Here is an 18,189-nt window from a genome sequence, read left to right as displayed (position 1 = left end):
CAAACTTTTACACGTCCAAAATTTACAAACTCGGACTTTTCAGAATCTAGACTCGACGTAGTATATTATAGAATCAACAATCACTTCAAAACATGAAATTAACATCGAGTTCCAGTCATCTAAACACGAATTCAATAATCTGCCCAACATCAGTTTTCATCAAAACTCAACAAACTATCAATCTATGAACATTTAACAATGCAAGCAACCCTCTAGATGCATAATCTATCAACAATAAATGATTTTAACATCTAGGGTTTATGTTTATTAAGCTAAATCATGCAATTAAATCAATAAATAGACTAGAGAGAGTGTAAACTACCTAGCTAGCACCTTGATTCCTTCAAAGAAACTTAAAAAACACTTGTGTGTGTGTGTGTGTGCTCACGGTCGCCAAAGGGGAGAGGGGGGAGGCCGATCGGTGTAAGGGAGGGGGTAGGGTATTAGGGTTTTGTTAATATTTAATTATAATATTAACTTGTTACACTTAGCCCCCCTTAACTTCTATTAAATCAATCCTAGTATAAACAATAGACCCTTGTCTCTTGAATTTAGTGTTCTATGTATAATTATCAAGTAGCATATAACTTAACACATAATTATCAAATATTTATTGTTTTGGGTTTGTTCACCAACGGTTTGAGTCGACTCGTGTGTGTTCGGTGAAATTCCGAAAGACTACTTGTGTAGTGATTTTCATGCGTCGTTTAAACCCTAGTTTAAATGTAATGAGATATGCGTTACAGTTCGTGTGATCTTAAGTTTGAATTAACGGAATTCGGATTAACGGAGTTAACCTGAAATTGACGAGTGTCACACAGATCCACAAACAAAAGGCTTGAGTAGAGAGGTAGTTCAGAAGTCTTCCATGGGAATGGGACTAAAGCCATTGAAAAATTAAAGTTCATATGAAGGAAACCTAACTCAAAAGACTGGAGAACCCAATATTTGTGGTCAATAGGAAAACCTAATTGTATGAATTCATTGTGGGGAGGGGGGAAGGGGATAACCCTACGTATTTAAAAGGAAATTTACTACATGGCTTAGTAAACTTCCTAGTATATTCCGAAAATTGACAATTGTGAGGCTAAGCCTATGGCTTTTAATGATTCAACTAAAGCAATCATACATGGTGAATCACCTATGTGGTGAGTAGTGGGGTCGCTTCGAAAGGTATTGTTAGGGCTCAATACTTAATGGCTCTCGCAGAACCAAGCTCATGTTCATGACCGTAAGAACATAACTATGACAACTTAGACTTTTCAGGAGAGTCTTGTGTGAGGTGTATTGTCGTCTACACAAACGGCATACGAGTTCAAAGACATCACCATCTACTCAGAGTTAGTGGGCTAGGTGCGCTTCATGAGCAAAGGTTCAAAGGATAACCCTACCTATTGTATGCAAAACTCAGTTGTTAAAATCTAATCAGAATAATGTTGTTCTGACCTCCATTCGTGTGGGGGATTGTTGGAAGTTTGGGTGTAAGTGTGAATGAAAGTCTTGAATGTAATGCAGCTCCAAAAACCCGGGCTCTCGTGAGGCAATTTTTGCACTCGGTCTTGGGACAACTAAGTAACTAATCAGCAATGATTATTATTAATTATCATTATTATCGGTTTATATTGCACTAATGACCATTATTAAGTATTATTACACATTAATGGTTATTATTCAGTATTTGTTTCAGTTATGGGTTTTATGGTATAAAACCAAATGCATCATTTCAAGACACACCAAAAACAATGTCCACTTTGAATCTCTCTGTTACAACAATGCTTCAGTTTCATTTAGAAAAGTGATCAAGTCCGGCAATTCGCTACTCGTTTGAACCAGCGAACCCTGGAACAGACCGCGAATCTGCTTATGGTAATTGTGTCTAACACAAGCTTGGTTCACTGTTAACGTCTTTATTTGTTTAGTGTTTCACATTTTCATACAGGATTTCTAAGAAATTGTTCTTGCGAACTAACCAATAACACACACTAAAAACATCTAAACCAGGCCAATAACCATACCCACGGTAACATAACTCATTATGAAAAAATTTCACTAACCCTACCCGCATTTGATATATATGAAGTTTGAGACATCAACCAATAAGTGGGCCGTAGGTAGCGGGAAGTTGCAAAAAGTGAAAAAACTTCGGCATAACGGGCTATCTTTCCCACATGAGGCGGAAAACTATCTTGTTATATAATGCTAACACTGAATTCCATTCAGGGAGAATGCAATAATCGAGAAGATACTTCTGGTACTTATCGACATCCCAATGATAATGGATGGCCGAAACATTGTGTTTATTTTTCTTCAATTAACCTTTTGGCGCCATGTTTGTGGGTTAAAACACAAGAAAATCATCGGTATTTAAAAAGATGGAAGAGTATTTGAGAAGAATAAATTCAAGAGAGAAAGAAGAACCCCAAATACAAACGCCCAATAGGACGTGAATGTCACATGACCTCAATGTCACTTTCTTTTCACAAAAAAAAAGATAGCGATAGTGTCGATCCCATCAACAAATTCAGAAAAATCATTTCTTTACGCATAAAAAACGTAAAAGGGAGAAACGAAAAACAACAACAAAAACATAGATTGATCTTAACCACTCTATAATTTAGCCAACGCCAGTTTTTATTTTATAAACTAAGCACTGGACTAGGGGGATTTGAGTGACCCGAAATTAATAACACACATCGAATAAGTAAACCACAATCCATAAAAGAATACATGGATGTCATTATCACATTCCGTTAGGCCCTTTTCAACAAATGAGGACCAATAGACGTGATCAGTGATATCAGTCCTATTCTACACAACTATAAATACTAGAGGACCGGAAGAGAATAGGTATGCTCTCTCACTCGCTAACACTCTTAGCTTTCGTACTTATTTACTCTTAAAAGCCAGTACCGATTCCATGTTGAAAGGTAGCTACATGAAGAATTCCCTTTGGCTAACAGTGTTTGTATAATTTTCATGATTAGTTGTTGGTATTGGCTATAGTTCTCATCATGAAAGCCATAATTGTTGAAAGAATCTGGGTATTGTACCATGTGTATCTGGACTTCGTTCTTCATCTTTAATTAGCATAAATGTACATTCATATTTTTAGTCTTAATTTTAGTATAAATGAGTTTTTGAAATTCAAAAATTAGAATTCACTCTATAATGGGGCCTTATGTAATCGTTTGTTTCATTAAGAAACTTATCCACATTTTTAGAAAGTTGTTGTTTCGGCCAAATTTTTTAGATCTTAGAAAATGGTTGTAAAATCATATACGACCAAGATATTCGTCGAAACGTGTGAGAAAGCTATCACAAATACACATTACATTTAGTTGTGTATGCTATCATCCAGACGTGAGTTTGACATCAGATTGTTTTGGTGCGTAATCAATTGATATTAAGAACAAATGACGTCAATTTCACATCTAGACGTCCTCCTAAGACTTTTACCAACTTTTTCTAGTAACACTATTAAGGTCATACTTGTACACTAGTTTAAGAGATATTGTTTTGACTTGGCAACTCCAAATTTGTTTCCAAAGACTTTCTTAACCGACTTGATGGTTTTAATAATAATAGAATATTGTTCTGTGGAGTGGTTGATGACTTTGTCTCGTAGATTGTGTTGAAATGAGAAAGAATTAATCAACGTATTCCTTTATGTGGTCTCAAAATTTCTATGTTGACCATGAAAAAGGCTGCATAAAATAACATTCCCTTTGAAAAGAAAGAAGACGTCTAATTGGAGTTTTGAGTTTAATTCCTTGTATGCGTTTTTAATGGCGGAAAGAGTGGCCAAGATCACCAGGTTGATCTTCGGCTTACTTTCTGTACTTTACGCGTCAATAACTTGTGCCTATTCTGCAGACATCATATCCGCAAACCAAATCATAAGATATAACGAAACAATAGTTTCCGCACAAGAAACCTTTGAACTTGGTTTCTTTAGCCCGGGTAATTCCAAGAACCTCTATGTAGGAATTTGGTACAAAACAATATCAAGACGAACCTATGTATGGGTAGCAAACCGGAACACACCACTCACAGGTACGTCTAGTGAGCTAACTCTCACCCTTCAGGGAATTTTAGTTCTCAGAAACGCCACCACTGGCGATGCCATATGGTCGTCAGGGAACTTATCAGCCACGTCAGTGAAGAATCCGATTGGTCAGCTTCTAGATACAGGCAACTTTATAATACACGAGGAAGGTGAGGACATCAATCAAGAAAATCCCTTATGGCAAAGTTTCGACTTTATGACAGACACTTTACTTCCTGGAATGAAGCTAGGATGGAATTTGATCACGGGGATTGACAGACACTTCACGTCCTGGAAGTCCGACGATGATCCAGCTTTGGGTGAGTTTTCTTTCAGGATTGATACAGAAGGTTACCCTCAGCTAAACCTATGGCAAGGCCAGAAATTAAAGTTGAGAGGAGGTCCATGGAATGGACTCAGGCTTAGCGGAATTACTCAGTTGAGACGGAACCCGTTTTTCAACTTCACCTTTGTTCTTAATCAACGAGAAATTTACTACCAATATAATCTTATAGACGCTTCAGTTACTACGCGTCTGGTTTTACAAGTAAATGGTCAAGTAGAACGCTTCTTTTGGATTGATAGTAGGAAAGCATGGAACCCATTTTTGGCACGACAAAACGATATCTGTGATGAATATGTGGTGTGTGGGCAATTTGCAAGCTGCAACATTGACAAGTCCCCAGTGTGTGAATGTTTGAAGGGGTTCGAACCCACGTCTCCTGATCAGTGGAAAATTACAGATTGGTCACAAGGGTGTCGACATAGTATCCCTTTGGATTGTAACCCTGGGGAAGGATTCAACAAGTATTCAAATTTGAAGTTACCCGACACTCGTGGGTCGTGGTATAACCAGACCATGACCCTTGTCGAATGTGAGAAGTTGTGTAAAAGCAATTGTTCGTGTACCGCCTACACTAATTCGAATATATCAGGGGCTGGTAGTGGTTGCCTGCTATGGTTTGGTGGCCTAATGGATATCAGAACATATGCTGAAGATGGGGACACGCTTTTTATACGATTGTCAGCTTCTGAGTTAGGTAATTAAAAACAGTTCATATTTTCGTTAGTAACTCCATAATTATGTTTCTAAATGTTAATATAATTAAGGCATTATGATTTATCACAGAATCAACAAAAGACAGTAGAAGAAGCTCAAATTCAGGGAGAAAAGTAAAAGTTATTGTGCCCATAGCATTTGTGTTTTTGGTTATATTAGTATGCTTATATTTTCGTTTTTATAGGCAGAAGCAAAAGCAGCAAGGTATTTCTCTACTAATTAAGAATAAATGAATTTCAAATATTATGGTATAAATTATAGAATTTCTCTAATCATATAATATAATAAAGTTTTTATTCAATCAACCCGAAGCTTACAAAGAAACACACATTAACACATAACCCAGTCAACCTATCATGCCAATTATATGTAGTTATGTACCTGCAGTGTTACTAGTTCCTATAATAGAAGTTGTGCTTATCCCCTTCACAGGGACACCCGAAAACAAATCGAGACATGATCGGAAAAACAGAAGTGGTGATGAAGATCTAGAGCTACCACTATTTGGCTTGTCTACAATACTTAAATCTACCAACAACTTTTCACCGAACAACAAACTTGGAGAGGGTGGTTTTGGACCGGTTTACAAGGTACTATACGACTCCATATTGTGTAGTCGACTCAGAATTGTTACATGAGAACAAGTCGCAGATGATACAAGAATTCGGTTACACTATGGCTGTGGAATTATTAAATGTTTTCTTATAGTTTCTTATTGGTTAGCTGTTTACCCTATATTTTTTGTCTGATTTGAGATTAAGAGAAATCGGTGTTGATATGCCCAACAACTAATAACAATAAAATGGTGAAATGAAATAAGTAGATAAACAAGTATTCTCTAGATATGAATAGAACGCTTTTATGTGATGTTTCAGGGCATACTCGAAGATGGACAGGAAATAGCAGTAAAGAAGTTAGCAAAAACATCTACTCAAGGACATGATTAGTTTATGAATGAAGTAATCTCAATATCTAAACTACAACATCGAAATCTGGTCAAGCTCTTGGGTTGCTGCATAGACGGAGCTGAAAAGATGCTGATCTATGAGTATATGCCAAACAAAAGCCTCGATTTATTCATTTTTGGTAAATTGGTAAATGGAACAAGAAGGAAAAACCTTGAAAATTATTAAATTAGCAAAAACACCTGAACTATAATTCTAACTATTCGCAGACAAAACTCAAAGTGAACGACTTGACTGGCCTACACGTTACCATATTATCGATGGAATTGCCCGAGGACTTCTTTATCTTCAACATGATTCTAGGCTCAGAATCATACATAGAGATCTCAAAGTCAGCAACATTTTGCTTGACAAGGATATGAACCCGAAGATATCCGACTTTGGCATGGCTAGAGCTTTCGGAGGAAATCAAATAGAAGCAAACACAAACAGAGTGGTTGGCACATAGTGAGAATCATTCACCCTAACCTTATTCAGTTTATATAGTAAAGCGCTTACATTAACTTTGATTCCTCACAAACAGTGGCTACATGGCGCCAGAGTACGCAGGAGATGGCATATTTTCGATAAAATCAGACGTGTATAGCTTTGGCATATTAGTACTGGAAATTGTGTTTGGGGAGAAAAACAGAGGGTTTGTCCTAACTGAACATTGTAACAACCTTATTGGACATGTAAGTTTTGGCCTTTTAATTTTCAAATGGAAAATTATATAATAGGCTATATTCAATTTTTTTTCCTAACTGAATTATTATCTTTGTTATCACCCATAATTACGAACCAAAAGAATGATATTAGTAAAAACCTCTGAAGATTACCCAAAATAAAACTTTTCGATAGTTTGTGCCACATAAACTTGAATACCTACAAGTAGGATTAGTGGATGACTAAGTTAACCGTTTAAGAAAAAATAACCTAAATAAAAATAACTATGTCGGTTTATTTTTATTGCCATTGGTCCTTTAAAATAACAAAATGTATGACTAGTTTTCATTTTTTTTATAGGCATGGGAACTTCATAATAAAGGTAGATCCTTGCAATTAGTTGCTAAGTGCCTCAATGAATCAATGAACGTGTCTCAAGTTCTACGGTCAATCCATGTTGGTTTATTGTGTGTTCAGCGTAACCCAGAAGATCGACCGACTATGACTAATGTGATCTTGATGCTCGGTGAACCAGGATTTTACGTTGGAACACTAAACAAGATACTTCTCAATTTTCAAGCTCGTATGGAACAAGTTCTAACAATGAACTAAGCATTACAATGTTGAGTGGTAGATAAAATTAAAGTTGCATGTATTAGAAGAAACAACTTTAGCTATAAGGCTACTAAACATGTTGGAAGAACAATGATTAAACTTTAATTAATCTCTTCAATTTTGATAACGATATAGATGAAATGTCTTGTGGTTCGAGTGACTTTTTATTAGTTTTGATCATGTGTCACATACATATCCCTAAACACTTAATAGACCATCTTAAACCATAACCACGAATAAAACATATTCGTAACATCCACCATATAAAGTTTAAATGATTATTGCATCAACTATAAGTACAAGATCATTGCATCAACAGTAAGTACAAGATCATTGCATCAACAATATGAAGTATAAACGCATTTGCGGGTCATCCTTCATATCCATTCCCTGACATGGAACCGATTAACTTTCATATGATATGCGCGAGAACCGACCCTATTAAACTATAAGCTAGGTTTCATGTGTTTGAGTATGACAAGTCTCGAGGGTCTTACCCGGTTTATACTCACCCGGCCACGCCTGTCTTGGGAAAATCCGCCAACATCACACGAAATCTAAAAGGAGAAAATTAATTTTTAATTTTCATCATAATAAGTTATTGACGAATCTGAAGTTTATAAAAAAGTTATTATATTTTTTTTAAGATTACCCATTCATCTCACAAAATTAGTAATAATAGTTCTTTTATGTGTTTGTAAAACTTATCAATGAATCCGTGATATCCAAAAAGAAAAAAACATTAACTGGACTAGACCGTTTAAGACCTAACATGACCAAACAAAGGCAGTCATTATCCGTTAATAGTTTTGATTATTAAGGTTTAATATGGTCCATTAAGATATGTACGATTTGTTATTGCTCATTTTAATCACGTATTACACACTACATCGATCTTGATTTAACCAGTTAATGTGACGTAATAAAGCCCGTTCCATTAAAATCTATAATGACCGTTAAGTTCATTTAGACATGCATGGTCAATTATTGCTCATCATGATCTAATTTCACTCACCTAACAATCTAATATGATTGACAAAGGCCATCACGTTTGACCTAAACCCCAGTATATGCCAACATACATAACCGAGGACTGGCATCAGGAGGAACATCGAGTTTCGGTCATATTCAGGCTCGGTTCATTGGTTTACAGTACTGTACATCCAAGTCCTATCAATTGAGGCACGGTATCAATTTTTGTTATAAGTCGTGGTTTTTTTTTTTAGAAATTCGACTAGATATCATGAATCTTGTTTACTTTATGTGAATTGGGGTAAATTGAAAAGAAAATTGGATTTTTCTATATCATTTTGACGGTATGTATATACTTGCTCGATTAAATACCTTAATGAAAAGTGTTGCATAAAGCTAGTTTAGAAACACTTGAAAATAATAAGGTATAATAATGGCTATATTTTATATATTTATTTAGATGGTCATCATTATTATATATATAACTAGTTTTTATTCCCCGTATTACGTTATTGATGAACAAAGCCCACATGCTTAATTAACTTATATACAATTTTACTCGTTCATTCACCTTAAACTGAGGTACTAATTTAGTACTTCATTATGCTATTTTCAAAAGTTCACATTTCATTCTACTTAAAAGTGAAATTACCACTTGCTCACTTTCATATATGCTCAGACGAAGGCAACTGAAGTGGCACTTTACCATTTGCTCACTTTCGTTTTTAGTAAGATTGGTTTTACTATACAAAAGAGGGTTGTGGCTCAGCTTGTTGCACGTTTGTCTGCTTGTGGCTCTTGTACCACTTGCCACTTTGTCATCGTTTTGAGTTACGTATACAAATTTTGGATAAAAAATGGGGTTAATTTACACTACTACTAAAAACATGGGGCGGGTCACCCCTAGCCCTCACTATGCTTCGTCCTTGTACTTGATCTAGGTTTAGCGCTATGGTGTTCACCCTTTAAAGTGGATATGATGGATTCAAATACTTACAAGTATAAGGTTAAAATAATTTTAGATGAAAATAATTTGCTATTAAAAAAAAACTACATGATGTCTATGCTTTTGTCAAATTATAAATGGTTTTCCATTTTTTTTATACCAGACAAATTACCACTTTTGTGTTTAAACCTTATGGATCAAGTTCTATAAAAAGTTCATTTTCACGCTTATTAAATGACAAAGCATCTCGTTTTTAGTCCTTTTTGACTAACGGTCTTCTAAAAACTCAATTAAGTGGCATCATTTGCCATCAATGTGATGAGTAAATACGTAAATTTAACCCCCTTAATTTTAATAAATAATCATTCTAATATATATTTCTGAAAACAATATAGTAAGTACCTATTAAATAAAAATTGTAATTATATATCTGGGCCCCACCACCTTCTAATCTTCTATACATCTTGTATATCTCCAAACTAAAACCCAACTCTGCCGTCACAAACCAGGCAACCACCATGCCGAATTGCCGATTTGTACCGCCACCATCTAGGTGTTGACGGCACGGGGTAGGCAATAAGGAGATTATATTAGTGAATTGTTTTTTAGGGTGTAATGGTGGTGGCTTTCTAATGAAGATGGCTTGGTGTAACATCCCGAAATTTCCAAGAATAATATTTAATGTATTATTCGTTAACGATGGAAAAGTTTACTAAAATTGGTAGAGAAATGATAACGTAATAATAAGATGGTTCAAGTAGGCTAAGTAGATGGAATTAATTATGGACCAAAAAGGAAAGATGGGCCTTAGGCCCATGGGAATAAGGGAGTTTAAATACCCCTTAAACCCTAATCCTTTCCATTATTATCTATCACTACACCATAGCCTACACCTTGAGAAACACACACACCATCCTATAACCCGAGCCTAGATTCAAAGTTGAAAACCCGAGCTTGTTGGTGCTAAATCATCGTGTCAAACCTAAACAACATCAAGACCAGCTCGTGTTCGTAGAACGACTCGTTTAAGGTACGTTTATATTTAGAAATCGTTCATATAGGTTCGGTTTGGTTTGGGAAATCATAGATCTGTGTTAGTATGGTAAAAACGAATCCAACAAAGCTAAACTCACTGAAATCGATTACAGTTTGATAGGTTAATTGTTGGAATGAAAAACCCGTAGGTATATACATAAATCGCACCATGGAAACTCAGATATTTGGATGATTGGACCCTTGGGGTTTGTAGGCGCTGCATAGACGATTCCAATGATACCAAAATCATGATATTTCGTTAAGAATTGAAGGTTTAATTGCATATCTAAGATATGTTGACTGTTATTGTTCTTGACAATTTTGACTTTGACCCTTGAGTCAAAGTCTGGATAAGAACTAGATGATTCGTTATAATTAAGATAACGAATCAGGTAGTTCATTACTCGCCCGTTCGTTCTATCAAGATAACGAATTGGCTACCCAGTTCGTTATGATTCAAATAACGAATCAAGCGATTCGTTACTCACCATTCGTCATTATTCAGATAACGAATTAGGTTGTGTCTGGGTAACGAATCAGATGAATATAAGGTAACGAATCAGTTAGCGAATCAGACTCAATTCGTTATAATTGAGATAACAAACTAGGTCATTCGTTATAGCGAATGAAGGAGGATTTTGTGACGAATTAGACTGTAAATTGATAACGAATTAGCCAACGAATTAGACCTCACACAAGCTCGATCCTAGCCAGGGGCTCTACCCCTTGGACCCTGCTAGGGGCTGCTGCCTCTAAAACCCCGCTGTCAGGGGCGCTGCCCCCGAACCCCCGTTCGTTGAAGGTAATAGTTTAACTAGAAACACGATATGAAAAGTGATAGTAATCAATACACCTAATTGTTATACAGCTAGCCGTGCACAGCCAAAGAAAGGAGTAACCATTAACTGAAGAAGTAACCGAGTTCAGGTGAGTTTCTAGCCCCATTTCCTTGTTATGTTTTCGGGGCTGTGTGCATACTTGATGTGACAGTTAATACACTTAACTTAAATGGTAAGTGTATGCCACGTATGATATATGTGTTAGATACGATTGATTGCTTGTCGGTACGTGAACGATCTTCGGATATTGCATGTACCGTTAGGTTATAAATAAAGATATGGATATTGTGTGTAATGCAGTGATGATTACTTGACTATACGTGAACGATCTTCGGATATTGCATGTATTGCCAAGAATAGCGGTGATTGTCTCCTTATATGGATATTAAATGATAACTTATATATAGAGTTCCTTCTATGGATAATATATAGAGTGTTCCTTAAATGGAAAGCATAGTGTTCCTTTAATGGAAAGCCCCGTGTTCCTTTAATGGAAAGCCCAGTGTTCCTTTGATGGAAAGCATAGTGTTCCTTTAATGGAAAACATAGTGTTCCTTCTATGGAAGGTTCCTTCTATGGAAGTATATTGGATGTTCCTTCTATGGAGAATATATATATATATATATATATATATATATATATATATATATATAGTGTCCTTCTATGGAGAATATAGATAGTAGGGTAATAGTAATAGTTCTTTTAATAGATATTATATGACGTCCTCTTATGGATATTTATACAAGGTTAAGATATGTGTATGTATTGTCTGTCGCATGATTAACTAGAACTCACTCAGTGTAGCTGAATTTTAGTATGCACGCAGGTATATATGTTTATCGAGAAGGCATGAGGATGACACATGGCATGGATTGAACAGCTGGCATATGAAGATAGAAGAAACGATGTTTTAACTATGATGTCTTATGTTATAGTTTTAAAGAAAAGATTAAATGTTTTGTAACGAATGATTAATATTTTATATTCCGCGAAAGTTTTAATTAACTCTGATTTATAAGAACTGTGTTTATGAGTAAATCCGACGCAAAAGTAGGGCTACCGGGAACGGGGCCTTACACTTGGCATTTTATTGATGTTTTTTGATTAAAGTTATTAATGTATTTATTTTAAATATAAATCTTCTTAATTTTAGACAAAAGTTAAAATATAAAGGGAGACAAAAATAATGTGAGAAGAATTTATGAAAAAAAAACTCATAAAAAAAAAATTAACAAAAATAATTAAAAAATCATAGCCTAAATTTATATAATAACAAAATTGGGAAGACGGTGCCTTCCAAATTTGTGCTTCATGCTTAGGGTGTTGTAGCCTTTTTGTTGTGGCTTTCATTTTATTTTATCGTTAAACTGTTACACGTGGTGTGTGGCCTCACACTCACACGTGCCCTCCTCATACCTGAATCCGTAGAAGGCTGGAACCCATTTCCATTTCTCTTTCTCTCTCTTTTTTGATATCATTGCTACCCTCATACCTGACCTTCGGTGATTTAGTTGTGGCTCCGTTACCGTCTGTTACTTCACTGATTCGTTTGTTTCCGGGTTCCATTTTGTAAACCATAGGCGACGACGATGCTCTGAATGTTGTCGGGTTCCATTTTGGAATCCTAGGCGACGGAGATGGCGGAGACCCGGTGACTTTTGGTTGTCTATGGTTGTGGTAGAAGCAAGAAGATGATGGTGTCCGTCGTACGTGCTCCGATTATGACTATTCATGGCTACCATTTTGGAACCCTATGCGACGGAGGAGGTAAGACGCTGATGTCGTGGCTCCGGTTTCGACCGTCGTTGTCTCCGATTTGCGCTGTTCTAAGCGATGATGGTGGCAGGAAATAACCCTGCCTTTTATGATGTTATCAATTAAGTACGTTTTATACATTTTATAACGTATGTTGCAACTGCAACGAAAATCTAAGCTACATTTTGAGTTTTTATATTGTTTGGTAGTATACTCTTGAATCATTTATCTATGTGATTATGATGTTTCGTTATTAGGAATGGCAACGTATGTTGCAACCATAACAATGATCTTAATTTAATCATTAGCTGTATCATAGACACAAACCCGCGCAACGCGCGGGTTATACAAACTAGTTATAAATTAAAATAAAAAACTAAAAAAAAAACTTATACATTTCCTGATAGCGGTGTGCGAGTGGCTTGTAAAATATAAGAGGTTGGAATGATTTGCTTTTGCACAAGATCGTGTTTTAAATTTATAAAAGTGATTTCTACAAAGACTAAACACACAGAAAATAGGCAAGTGTACCCATCGTATATGTAGAATAGTATTGGTAAGAACCAAGTATCGATCCGTGGACACAAATGTTTCTAATAATAAATCATTGTTTTACTTTAATCGGAGGTTTTAATCATTTTGGGGTTAATTTTTTTTAACTTTTTATAAAATATAAATACTTATATATATATAATATATAGGTGACCAAGACAAGAGATTCTAAACGAGTAGTTCAATTACGTGAAGGTTACCATCTAATATCAAGAATCCGCTCCATTTTAGCATTGATAATTATTATTCAAACATGTGGTAAAACTTGCCGTAACAATATATGATAGATAGCTCCTTAAGCCTTAAGTGAGCATCTTTGGCACTAAGGAGGTAGCATGCGCATTTTAAAGTCCACCCTTTCCTAATGTCATGCCACCTCAATGATGTCAATTTAAGTTGGTAAGTAGTTTCGTAAAGTAGAAAGATTAGGATTGACTTTGATTTCTCAAATACTAATTCTAACAACTTCACGTGGTTGTAGTTTAGTCACACAACCTCCCCTTGGTTGATTTATGTAGGTTATAATTACACATTCCATTAGCATATGACTTCTTTAACTAATTTGATATCCTAAGCAAAGCCATTTTCGGATTACCAAGGTTTAGAGATATACATTATAACTTATATATCATCATTTCTAAGTACAATATAAGGATCCATGTTTCGATAATGTATCAAAGTATTTCTATCTTTCAAGAACATGAATCGATCATGAACGATTGCCAATACAATTGACAATCACCAACTTTAAATTAGTATTTTAAGATGGTGAAACATTTCTCATCAAAAGATATTTGTAAGATAACCATGTACTTTACTAGACTACACCACATATTTTAAATAATCATCAAGTAAAACAAAGCTTCTTCATAGATTTTAGATGGTAAATGGAGTTTAGCTCATAATGAGCATAATGATTAACATTAGTATGGATGATGATAACAAACACATGATTAAACAAGAACAATCTAACCAAATGTAGATGAATCTTCCTTCTTAATGATGATGATGATGATGATGATGATGATGGTTGATGATAATGATTGATGGTGATGACCTCCAAGCCTTCAAACTCTTCACTAGATCTTCAATGTGAGTGTTAGTGTGTGTTTTTATAAGAGAAAACCGGATAGAAATCTTTTCAAGGCACACCAAATTAACTTTGTAGGCAATTTGGAGTGAGAAGCACGGCCCCGTGCTTACGTAGGCACGCCCCCGTGCTTTTTAGTGACATGTGCTGAATTCATTTTGTCTTTTCTGGTAGACGACCACGGCCCCGTGGTTGAGAGGCACGGTCCCGTGCTTTTGTTCCCAAGTTTTTTCTTTTCTTGTAGATTTTTGTCTTTTCTGGTTTTCAGAAGCATGGGGGCGTGTTTCTTGAGGCATGGGGCGTGTTTCTTTGCTTTTCTTGTGTTTTCTTCTGTTTTTCTTCGTCTTTTCGCTTGTTTCTTTGTTTGGGGCTTGGTTTCACATGAAATTACATTTTATTATTATAAGTAGCCTTTTGTGCTGTTATTTAGTAGAAATTGCAGTTTTTAGAAATTATTTGATGCCTAAAAGATGTATAATTTTATGTACATCAAACATCCCCACACTTGAACATTGCTTTTTCTCAAGCAATCTTTTTATAAATATTCTCTAAAAACAGCAAACTCAGATTATAGCCATCCCTTAAGCGAGCTTCTAGAAAATGGAAACAAAATAACCAGTCTGTATTAGTGATAGATAAAGAGGAAATTTTGGTTTTTTATGAGCTTCCGTTTTTGCAAAACCTCACGTTCTCAGAATGTTCACGCACACTCGGTTTTATATCTGATCATACCTGTGATGTATGTATGTGAACACTCTTAGTCAGAATGCAACATGTGATAAACAAGCTTGTAACAAGTTCAAATATCCACCTTTGTGAAGGGTGGTATAAATCAGAAGGTAATATAGATTGGTTTTGTGTGAGTTGGAATTGTGGTGGATAAGGGCTCTTGGTTAAGGATGGTAAATACAACTTTTTCTGATTGTCGGAGATTCTGAGGTGTCTTCGATGGTTAGCTCTTCCTCTAATTTTTTTTAGAGACCTAATGACTCTTTTAAGGTCAGATCGTCAAGACCAGTTTTGTCGAGGATGTGGATCAGTTCTTCCTCAATCCTGTTTTGAACATAACTTCCAACTCTAGTGGATCGTTCGGCTTTGAGCCTAATAGCCCCCACCCTCATTAATTCGGTATATTCATGTTGAGACTGAGTTTGACTTTTTCTACATCTTCCTTCGTGGGACCAGTTTCCGCAACCTAAGCAGCGTTCGTATCTTTTTGCTCTTCTCTTCATTGCGTTTTTGAAAATTCCACAAAATGGTGGCTTTTTTTCGTCTTGGCGCCACTTTTTCCTCACCTCATTGCTAAAGAGAAAGATTCTCTCCCTAAGTTCTGGAGGCAACCTAGGTTTTGTGAAGTGTATGCAGCAAAGGAAATTGAAATCGAAAGAATGCATTTTCAGTTCTTTAGGGTCTGCCGGTAAAAGACCAGTATTGTATTCTACCGGTGAGATGGATAAAGTGGTAAGGTTTTGGTTAAGGTTTTGGGTTTTGTAATTTTGGCGAATGGTTTGATGGGATTGTGACAATATTACTTTCTTCCTTATACAACGCTTCGTGTGGTCTTGAAATGAATAACTGCGACAAGTTCTAAATCACACGAAACATATGACTCACTCAAAGCATCCGAAAAATATTTATATGGCATGAGGTTTATCTCACAGTAACGAAGGAATTGGGTATTAACGCCATATTTTGTATATAATTTATTCTCAATATTACAAAACTTCTTTTTACTTTTTCACTTTTCTTTGGTTATTGGAGTAATGATTGGTTATTTGCGAAAAACTTTTCTTGGATTTCTCTTTTAGGTATTATAATAAATAATCTTTGTTTGCTGCAAAAATATTTGTTGATTAGAGAATTCTTATAATTATTTGAACAAACAATTGGTCAAGTAATTCCCCTCCCCACACTTGAATCTCACATTGTCCTCAATGTAGAAAGATTTATGAAAAGATAAAAATTCTAATTGAGTATAGTGGGTTAAAATGGAGAGTTACTTCCCTATGGGTTAACGAAATTTCGACAGAGCGTCCCCTGTTTATCATCCGTTTTCCTGTTTTTGTACCTGTATAATATAAAACTGCAAACAACCACAAACAACCAAGCATAATTTGCTGAAAATTAGGTATGGAACCATCCATCCCTTGCCTTTCGGGCTAAATTAGTACCTACCATAATGTCTTGGCACCTGGGGCCATAAAAGTGTCCAACACAACCAACAAATAAACAAGTACGACAGAAAGTAAATTATTTAAAACATACACAAATAAACGATAATGTCATAAAGATACTACCAACCATGCCCATGCCAGTACCCGTCCTACCAATGCCGCCAGTCATCAGTTGCCCGTGTCCGAGTCAAATGGTCCCCAATGTCTGTCCATGCGATAGCCCAACCGATCAGTCTCTCTCCTCGTCTCCTCATACTCTGCTGCTCTCTGTGCGTCCGAGGCTGCAATCTGGCTCGTTATCCTGTCAAATGAGGCGGTAGTGTTAGCTGAGGATTGATCAATGAGCCTATATAGACCCTTGAAAGAGTATTGGCTGTCGTGAGACGAACTGGGACCGGCCCTTGATGAATATGGGCCTCCTCGCTGATGGTAGTTGCGGCGTCGGTACTGTCTGGGCGGTGATCCTCTCCTCTTATGCACGTCCTGAATCATCATCTCTGCTGGGTCTTCTGGGTCCCAGACTTGGTTATTCTTATCACAGAATCTCCACACATCCGGTTTCTGTTCGATTCGCTGAACCAATTGCATGCTTTCACAATAGACAAGGTTGAGTGCTATCGAATCTAGGCTTCGGGTCCATTCTGTGTCTGCATTGTAGGCCCTATAAAGGTTATAGATCCACGGGCCACCGAAAAGCGGGGTATTTCCTTTTGGCAGCTGCATTTGTCGTGAAAAGTTTGTAGAATAACATCGTAATGTTGCAATGTATGTCATTCTTCATTTAGTATAGTGCCCAAAGATCCCTCAGGTTAACAACCCCCTCACTTTGGCCTCGAGGCGTGGCAGTGTAACTGAGCAGATGGTGAATGTATCTCATGAGCGGGTCACGTAATGTTGTGCTCTTTGAGAAGTTTGCATTGTATTCTTCAGTACCATAACTCAGTTGTTCCCAAGCCTCTAATCGTGTGTTTCCTGCTTCAGCTTCATTATCAGCATCTTCATCTGCAAAGTTTGTTTTAGCAGTAAACCAAATGTCTGATTCAGTTTTCTTGGTCGTGTAGATTCCAAGATCAATTCCTAGTTAGGTGACAGAAGTTGTGTGCCATTCACCCCCACATCTAAACTCGATTGCATCTATATCCCATATGTCAAATTTCTTATTTTTCGTGTTGAAAGAGGCCAAAAACTCCTTTGTCAGTTCTGTCACTGCCTCTACCGTTTGTTCGAAGACCCTTCTCCACGGCCCTTAACAAATGTCTTGTATCAGGCCCATTGATTAACTTGGCGCAACATGTTTCTGCAAGCGTAGAAGTTGGGTTCTGGAAATCTTCTATTTAGGTAGCTTATTATTGCATTAGCCACTCTGTCTCTTGCATTCGTCCGGTATAGACTAAAAATGCATGAACATCGTCTCCATACTCGGCCATCTGCAATATATGCCCAGATTAGTCAAAATTCATCAAAAAATTTCAATGTATTGGAACAGAGAGCAAAGC

The 18,189-nt window shown here is 36.3% G+C and overlaps 1 pseudogene across 1 annotated transcript; it reads left to right on the top strand.

The window, feature by feature from the left end:
- The first annotated feature begins 3,506 nt into the window (after nucleotides 1-3,506).
- LOC143537267 (G-type lectin S-receptor-like serine/threonine-protein kinase At4g27290) lies at nucleotides 3,507-7,353 on the top strand (annotated as a pseudogene). The gene is made up of 7 exons (XR_013136020.1): nucleotides 3,507-5,085; nucleotides 5,175-5,309; nucleotides 5,538-5,695; nucleotides 5,981-6,191; nucleotides 6,280-6,517; nucleotides 6,594-6,744; nucleotides 7,076-7,353. The product of XR_013136020.1 is annotated as a G-type lectin S-receptor-like serine/threonine-protein kinase At4g27290 (transcript).
- The last annotated feature ends 10,836 nt before the right edge of the window (nucleotides 7,354-18,189 follow it).

The sequence above is a fragment of the Bidens hawaiensis genome, unplaced genomic scaffold (assembly GCF_021521415.1).
Source record: "Bidens hawaiensis isolate Kalapana, Puna unplaced genomic scaffold, B.hawaiensis_p1.1 tig00011152_1, whole genome shotgun sequence".
In the NCBI taxonomy this organism is placed as follows: domain Eukaryota; kingdom Viridiplantae; phylum Streptophyta; class Magnoliopsida; order Asterales; family Asteraceae; genus Bidens; species Bidens hawaiensis.
This window is presented reverse-complemented; position numbering and strand designations above follow the sequence as displayed.